Source organism: Triticum aestivum, chromosome 3A, assembly GCF_018294505.1.
Source record: "Triticum aestivum cultivar Chinese Spring chromosome 3A, IWGSC CS RefSeq v2.1, whole genome shotgun sequence".
Classification (NCBI taxonomy): Eukaryota; Viridiplantae; Streptophyta; class Magnoliopsida; order Poales; family Poaceae; genus Triticum; species Triticum aestivum.
The window spans coordinates 266,449,570-266,459,213 of NC_057800.1; positions in this window are offsets into that span (position 1 = coordinate 266,449,570).

Sequence of the window (9,644 nt, forward strand, 5' to 3'; positions counted from 1 at the left end):
ATCATTTTCTGAGCTTCTGTAAATTTTTGTATGGACTAGTGACATTAATATAAAGCCCCACAACAATTTCCAGAATTATGGGATCATATTTGAAATATATCAACTATCAATTCAATGCAAATAATTATTAAATTAATTCCAAATGCCCAAAATAAATATTTATTAGCTCCTAAAAATATTGGTTTGAATTTTTGCTCTGGCCAATATTTTCAAAGAGAAAGATGAACATTTTCTTGGACATATTTGAAGCAATTTTTATCTTGGTCATTTTCAGAAATGATTTCTAAGGCTTTCACATGTCTCCATTTCAAATTCATTGAAATTTAAACATGATGCACACATAACTAGCTAGTCTAGGTCATACCAGAACTAGGGATGTGACATGAAAGATTCAAGATAAAAGTTTAATCTTGACATAAAAATAATAATACTTCAAGCATGCTAACCAAGCAATTATGTCCTATCAAACTAACATAGCCAAAGAAAGCTTATCCCTACAAAATCATATATTTTGGCCATGCTTCATTTTCGTCACACAAAATGCTCTCATCATGCACAACCCCGATGACAAGCCAAGCAATTGTTTCATACTTAGCCTTTTCAAACTCTTTCAACTTTTATGCAATATATGAGCATGAGCCAAGGACATAGCACTATGGGTGGAATAGAATATAATGATTGAGGTTGTGTGAGAAAAAAAGGAGAAACTCTCACATTGACACGGCAAATCAATGGGCTATGGAGATGTCCACCGATTGATGTCAATGCAAGGAGTAGGGATTGCCATGCAACGGATACACTAGAGCTATAAATATATGAAAGCTCATCAAAGAAACTAAGTGGGTGTGCATCCAACTTGCTTGCTCACGAAGACCTAGGGCATTTGAGGAAGCCCATCATTGGAATATATAAGCCAAGTTCTATAATGAAAATTTCCCTCTAGTATATGAAAGTGACAAAATAAGAGACTCTCTATCATGAACATCATGGTGCCACTATGAAGCACAATTGTGGAAAAGGACAGTATCATTGTCTCTTCTCTCTTTTTCTCTCATTTTTTTATTTGGGCCTTCTTCTCTTTTTTTTTCTTTTATGGCCTCTTTTTTTCGTCTGGAGTCTCATCCCGACTTGTGGGGGAATATAGTCTCCATCATCCTTTCCTGACTTGGGACAATGCTCTAATGATGATCATCACACTTTTATTTACTTACAACTCAAGAATTACAAGTCGATACTTAGAACAAAATATGACTCTATGTGAATGCCTCCAGCGGTGTACCGGGATATGCGATGAATCAAGAGTGACATGTATGAAAAATTAAGAATGGTGGCTATGCGACAAATACGATGTCAACTACAAGATCATGCAAGACAATATGACAATGATGATGCGTGTCATAATAAATGAAATGGTGGAAAGTTGCATGGCAATATTTCTCGGAATGGCTATGGAAATGCCATAATAGGTAGGTATGGTGGATGTTTTGAGGAAAATATAAGGAGGCTTATGTGTGATAGAGCGTATCATATCATGGGGTTTGGATGCACCGGTGAAGTTTGCACCTACTCTCAAGGTGAGAAAGGGCAATGCATGGTGCCGAAGAGGCTAGCAATGATGGAAGGGTGAGAGTGCGTATAACCCATGGACTCAACATTATTCATAAATAACTCACATACTTATTGCAAAAATCTACAAGTCATCAAAACCAAGCACTACTAGCATGCTCCTAGGGGGATAGATTGGTAGGAAAAGACCATCGCTCGTCCCCGACCGCCACTCCTAAGGAAAGCAATCAAAGAACACCTCATGCTTCAAATTTGTCACACAACATTTAACATACGTCCATGCTACGGGACTTGCAATCTTCAACACAAGTATTTCTCAATTTCACAATTACTCAACTAGCACACCTCCAGTATTACCACCTTTATATCTCAAAACAACTATCAAGTATCAAACTTCTCTTAGTATTTAATGCACTTTCAGGTTTTTATCTTGGATGCCTATCATATTAGGACTAATTTTATAACCAAAGAAAATTACCATGCTATTCTAAAGGAATCTCAAAATAATATAAGTGAATCATGAGATATCAATTATTTCTATAAAATAAAACCACCACCGTGCTCTAAAAGATATAAGCAAAGCACTAGAGCAAAATTATCTAACTCAAAAGATATAAGTGAAGCACAAAGAGTATTGTAATGAATTACGATTCAAGTGTGTCTCTCTCAAAAGGTGTGTACAGCAAGGTCAATTGTGGTAAACAAAAAAACAAAGACTCAAATCATTCAAGACGCTCCAAGCAAAACACATATCATGTGGTGAATAAAAATATAGCTCCAAGTAAAGTTACCGATAGCTCCAAGTAAAAATATAGCTTAGGCTTTTGGTTGTCCTTGTATTTTACCTTGGGGTGCCTTGGTAATCCCCAAGCTTAGGCTCTTGCCACTCCTTGTTCCATAATCCATCAACTCTTTACCCAAAACTTGAAAACTTCACAACACAAAACTTAACAGAAAATCTCGTGAGCTCCGTTAGCGAAAGAAAACAAAACACCCCTTCAAGGTAGTGTAATGAAATCATTCTTTATTTATATTGGTGTTAAACCTACTGTATTCCAACTTTTATATGGTTCATAAACTCCATTACTAGCCATAGATTCCTCAAAATAAGCAAACAACACACAAAAAACAGAATCTGTGAAAAATAGAACAATCTGTAGTAATCTGTAGGTTTCGAATACTTTTGGAACCCCAAAAATTCTAAATTAAATTTCTGGACGTGAGGAATTTATCTATTAATAGTCTTAAAAAATAATTAACTAAATATCGCTCTCTAGTAAAAAATGGCAGCAAATCTTGTGAGTGCTAAAGTTTCTGTTTTTTACAGCAAGATCGCAAAGACTTTCCCCAAGTCTTCCCAAAGGTTCTACTTGGCACAAACACTAATTAAAAGCATAAAACCACATCTAAAGAGATGCTAGATGAATTATTTATTACTAAACAGAACCAAAAAGAAAGAAACAAAAATAAAATTGGGTTTCCTCCCAACAAGCGCTATCGTTTAACGCCCCTAGCCAGGCATAAAGGCAAGGATAGATCTAGGTATTGTCATATTTGGTATGCAATCCATAAGTGGCTCTCATAATAGATTCATAAGATAATTTAATTTTCTTTCTAGGAAAGTGTTCCATACCTTTCCTTAATGGAAATTGGAATCTAATATTCCCTTCTTTCATATCAATAATTGCACCAATCGTTCTAAGGAAAGGTCTACCAAGAATAATAGGACATGAAGGATTGCAATCTATATCAAGGACAATGAAATCTACGGGCACATAATTCCTATTTACAACAATAAGAACATCATTAATTCTTCCCATAGGTTTCTTAATGGCTGAATCCGCAAGATGCAAGTTTAAAGAACAATTATCAAATTCACGGAAACCTAGCAAATCACATAAGGTTTTAGGAATCGTGGAAACACTAGCACCCAAATCACACAAAGCATAGCGTTCATGATCTTTAATTTCAATTTTAATAGTAGGTTCCCACTCATAATAAAGTTTTCTATGGATAGAAACTTCCAATTCAATTTTTTCTTCATAAGATTGCATTAAAGCATCAACGATATGTTTAGTAAAAGCCTTATTTTGACTACAAGCATGCGGAGAATTTAGCACGGATTGAAACAAGGAAATATAATCTATTAAAGAAAAATTATCATAATTAAATTCCTTGAAATCCAATATAGTGGGTTCATTGCTATGTAAAGTTTTGACCTCTCCCTTCCCACTTTTATCAATTTTTGCATCAAGATCTAAAAACTCTGAATCATTGGGACGCCTTCTAAATAAAGTTGACTCATCTCAAGTCCAATCATTATCAAGATTCGTATTGCAAAACAAAGATTTAATAGGGGACACATTAATAACTTTTAGATCTTCATCATTATTATCATGGAAACTAGAAGAACACGCTTTCACAAAGCAATCTTTTTTAGCACGCATCCTAGCGGTTCTTTCTTCGCACTCATCAATGGAAATTCTCATAGCTTTGAGAGACTCATTGATATCATGCTTAGGTGGAATAGATCTAAGTTTCAAAGAATCAACATCAAGAGAAATTATATCCACCTTCCTAGCCAACTCATCAATCTTAGACAATTTTTCTTCAATCAAGGTATTGAAACTCTTTTGTGAACTAATAAATTCTTTAATATTAGATTCAAAATCAGAGGGCATATTATTATAATTTCCATCAGAATTGTTGTAGGAATTACCATAATTATTAGAGGAATTACTAGGAAACGGCCTAGGATTAAAATTACCTCTATATGCGTTATTACCAAAATTGTTCCTTTGCAACAAAATTCACACCCATAGATTCATTATTATTCTCAATCAAAGTAGACAAAGGCATATCATTAGGATCAGAAGAAACACTCATATTAGCAAACAATTTCATAAGTTCAGCCATCTTTCCACTCAAAACATTGATTTCTTCTATAGCATGCACCTTTTTATTAGTAGATATTTCAGTATGCCATCTAGGAGTTTAGTAGCTTCTCCTAAAGTGATTTCCATAAAAGTGCCTCCCGCAGACGAATCTAAAAGATTTCTAGAAGCAGAATTCAATCCGGCATAAAAATTTTGTATAATCATCCAAAGATTCAAACCATCTGTAGGGCAATTAAGTATCATTAATTTCTCCCTCTCCCAACCTTGTGCAACATGTTCATGATCAAGTTGCTTAAATTTCATATTATCGTTTCTAAGAGAGATAATCTTAGCGGGAGGAAAATACTTAGAGATAAAAGCATCTTTGCACTTATTCCATGAATCGATACTATTTTTAGGCAAAGACGAAAACCAAGTTTTAGCACGATCTCTAAGCGAAAACGGGAATAGCTTCAGTTTAACAATATCATTATCCACATCTTTCTTCTTTTGCATATCACACAAATCAACAAAGTTGTTTAGATGGGTAGCGGCGTCTTCACTAGGAAGGCCGGAAAACGGATCTTTCATGACAAGATTCAGCAAAGGAGCATTAATTTCACAAGATTCAGCATCGGTAAGAGTAGCAATCAGAGTGCTAATAAAGTCATTATTGTTGGTATTGGAAAAATCACACAATTTAGTATTATCTTGAGCCATCGTGACAAGCAAGCAATCCAACACACGAGCACACAAGAAGCAAGCAAAAAGAGACGAACTAGAAAAGAGAAGGGTGACGGAAAAGGAGGGCGAATAAAATGGCAAGGGTGAAGTGGGGGAGAGGAAAACGAGAGGAAAATGGAAAATAATGTAATGAGAGGTATAAGAGTTTGTGATGGGTACTTGGTATGTCTTGTCTTGTGTGTAGACTCCCCGGCAACGGAACCATAAATCCTTCTTGCTACCTCTTCAGCACTGCGTTGGTTTTCCCTTGAAGAGGAAAGGGTGATGCAGCAAAGTAGCATAAGTATTTCCCTAAGTTTTTGAGAACCAAAGTATCGATCCATTAGGAGGCCACATGCAAGTCACTCGTACCTACACAAACAAATAAGAACCTCGCAACCAATGCAATAAAGGGGTTGTCAATCCCTTCACGGTCACTTACGAGAGTGAGATCTGATAGAAATGATAAGATAATATTATTGGTATTTTTATGATAAAGATTAAAAGTAAAGATTGCAAAATAAATGGTAATAGAAATAACTTGTTGACGGGAGATTAATATAATGGAAAATAGACCCGAGGGCCATAGGTTTCACTAGTGGCTTCTCTCAAGATAGCATAAGTATTATGGTGGGTGAACAAATTACTGTCGAGCAATTGATAGAAAAGCGAATAATTATGAGAATATCTAGGCATGGTCATGTATATAGGCATCACATCCGTGACAAATAGACTGACTCCTTCCTGCATCTACTGCTATTACTCCACACATCGACCGCTATCCAGCATGCATCTAGAGTATTAAGTTCATAAGAACAGAGTAACACATTAGGTAAGATGACATGATGTAGAGGGATAAACTCAAGCAATATGATATAAACCCCATCTTTTTTTCCTCGATGGCAACAATACAATATGTGTCATTTCCCTTTCTGTCACTGGGATCCAGCACCGCAAGATTGAACCCAAAGCTAAGCACTTCTCCCATTGCAAGAAAGATCAATCTAGTATGCCAAACCAAACTGATAATTCGAAGAGACTTGCAAAGATAACCAATCATACATAAAAGATTTCAGAGAAGAATCAAATATTGTTCATAGATAATCTTGATCATAAACCCACAATTCATCGAATCTCGACAAACACACCACAAAAAGAGTTACATTGAATAGATCACCAAGAAGATCGAGGAGAACTTTGTATTGAGATCCAAAGAGAGAGAAGAAGCCATCTAGATAATAACTATGGACCCGAAGGTCTGACGTAAACTACTCACACATCATTGGAGGGGCCATGGAGTTGATGTAGAGGCCCTCCGTGATCGATGCCCCCTCCGGCGGAGTTCTGGAAAAGGCCCCAAGATGGGCTCTCTTGGGTACAGAAGGTTGCAGCGGTGGAAATAGGGTTTTGTGGTGCTCCTGGTAGTTTTCGGGGTATATGAATATATATAGGAGGAAGAAGTAGGTCGGTGGAGCCAGGAGGGGCCCACGATGGTGGAGGGTGCGCACAGGGGGTAGGCGTGCCCCCTGCCTCGTGGCCTCCTTGGTTGTTTTTTGACGTCCACTCCAAGTCCTCTGGATCATGTTTGTTCCAAAAACCACGCTCCCGAAGGTTTCATTCTGTTTGGACTCCGTTTGATATTCCTTTTCTGTGGAACACTAAAATAGGCAAAAAACATCAATTTGCACTGGTCCTTGGGTTAATAGGTTTTCCCAAAAATAATATAAAAGTGTATAATAAAGCCCATTAAACATCCAAAATAGAATATATAATAGCATGGAACAATCAAATATTATATATATGTTGGAGACGTATCATCGTCCGGCTGCAGCCATAGGCCCAGGGGGCGTGCTTCGCCATCTCCCTCGCGAAGGCGTCAGGGAGCCGGAGCCAGGTGCAGGGATCACAGTGCATATTCACCACGCTAGAGCATCCCTCGCGAGGTTGTTCATCCCATGTACTAGTTCATCCTTAGCCCCTCATGAGGCCAATCCACCACAAAGCAGGAGTAGGGTTTTACACCACAAGGTGGCCCGAACCTGGGTAAATTGTCGTGTTCATCTTCTTCCTTGTTCACGTGAATCCGTCTAGGCTAGGCTGTGGGGCATCAAGCTTAAGGCTTGAGGGGTTGATCTTCGCACACTCCCCGAAGTTCGAACCTTCCTAGGTCTGCAGACCCCTGAATCCGACATATGGCGAGCCAGGTGGGGGCGTGTCGAGATCCTCTGTCGAGTTCCGCTTAGTCCCACTTCATCACCTCCATGGCCGATGCCCGCCAAGTGTGGGGACCCCGACTCATAAGTCGTAATCACCGAATGCACGTGTACAGTGATCCCAGAGATCAATGCTCACTGAACACACAGAAGCGGAATGACAAGAGTCTTACATCCATACATACCATCTTACATAAATTATGACCGTTATGGTCGAGCCTCGAGTATAACTTCGCAGCGGAAATCTTCGTCGATAACTTGGACCCATGCCATCTGCCTTAACCCTACAGGCATTCTGACAGGGAAGCGTCCTAGCTCGCATGTTCGTCATTGAAGTATTCTTCATCATATCCTGTTTTTCTTGTCTGGTCAATAAAATAACCAGTGGCAAGCCAATGAGTACTTTGAATGTACTCGCAAGCAACCCATGTTTTGGCTCAAGATACATCAATGCATGATACAGGTAAATTTTTGCAGAAAGATAGTTTCGAGTGCAATGCCATGTTCAGCAACTTGTAAGACATGCATCAGGAGAATTCAAGTAACCATAAGGACGATTACAGATATCAACATAAATAGAGTGGGCACCAACCCAATTCAATCATGTCAAGTCCTTTGACTTGACCCAAGTAGCTCTTCCCACTTATGCAAACACATACACTGGTTTGTAAACATGTGGACGTAGCCCAAGAGCGGTTACCCAACTGTCCTTGACCGTGGACACGGCTATTCGAATAGTTTTACACTCTGCAGAGGTTGCACACTTTACCCACAAGATCCGGGGAACTTCCGTGTCATCTACGACCCGCGGTACCTCAAGTACCCGGGGTAAGCACCCGATCACTATCTTTCCCTAGACGACACTAACATAGAGTCCACTCGATTGGCAGTAACCCCTGTGCCCAACATTTCACATCTTAAAATTGTGGAGCCTCGCTCCCATTTTCATCACATACCACAAGCACGGGGTACCAACGGTGTGTCCGGTGCCCTGTGAAGACAGTCATGGCCGCCCTACCTGGCACGACCCGTCCCGAGAGAGAGCACCAACTCTCCCCCGTCACTAGTAATGCAGGCTCCAAGCTAGTATCAGCCTAGGTAATCAATAATGCCCTTTCCCATACAAGGGTAGAGTGGTTGCACATGTAAGGTTGGAATAACGGTCGCAACTTAAACCAATCCGTTTTGAAAACAACACACACACTTGCCTCGGTACACCACTTCGTCATCAAGTGGCTACCCAACTCATCATCTCCCCCGGGCATAAGTGGCACCTGATGGGGTTTTCGAAAAGTCTTTTGAAAATACTTTGTCTCCATCACCATGCATACACCCGTCCCCTTTTTGCGTAGCAACTACTTTAGCATCCTATCTACTCCCACCGGCATAACCCTCATAAGGAGGTAGGGTCATGCACAATGCAAGTATCAACGAGGAAGTAACGGAGGCAAACCATCAAAGGGTTCCACCTCATCATGATTCCATTGCAACAACAATATGGTGCTATATGTCATGCATAAAAAGGGTTTCATAGACATGGTCAAAGGGCTGTTTGCCTGGTTCATCAGAGTCTTGAGATCTTCAAATATCTCTGGTCCAACTCCGAGCATTTCGTCTACTTCGTCAACTATCGTCGAAAGCAACCATAATAAGCAACATAACAAGGCAGGAAATAAAAGTGCTCTAAAAATATTAATTTGACTTTTCTAGGACATCTTTGGTTATATGAAAAATAACGAGAGTGGTTTCATTGGAATTGGGTCAGTGGATATTTCTAAACATTTTGATATGATGGAATCAAGGGTTTATGGGTTTGCAAGAAGTGTATAGAAATATATTTTTTAAAAATGAGCAAAGGCACCCATTTAACAAACCATGATTTTAGAAGCATCTAGGAGTTGGTTTCACTGGATTTGGAGTTCAAATGAACATTCTATGGATTTGCAAAGTTGACAAACATGAAGAAATGGCTCATTATTTTGTGGGGTACAGAAAGTATTAAGAAAATTTTTCATGACCTAAGTTATAAACTCAGGAGCATCTAGAAATTTGAACCATGGCATTTGGATCAAATTTGAGCCCTCTGTGATTTTCTAAAGTTGATCACAGAAATGGAAAATGGGATTTTATTTAATTTGTGTGAGGAAAATTGTTCTAGAAAAATGTGCATGCTGCACCAACAGGTAGATCATGATTTATGGAGTCACCAGAAATTTGAATCATTCAATTTGGAGTTAATATGAATATTTGGGAGATTTTACAAATT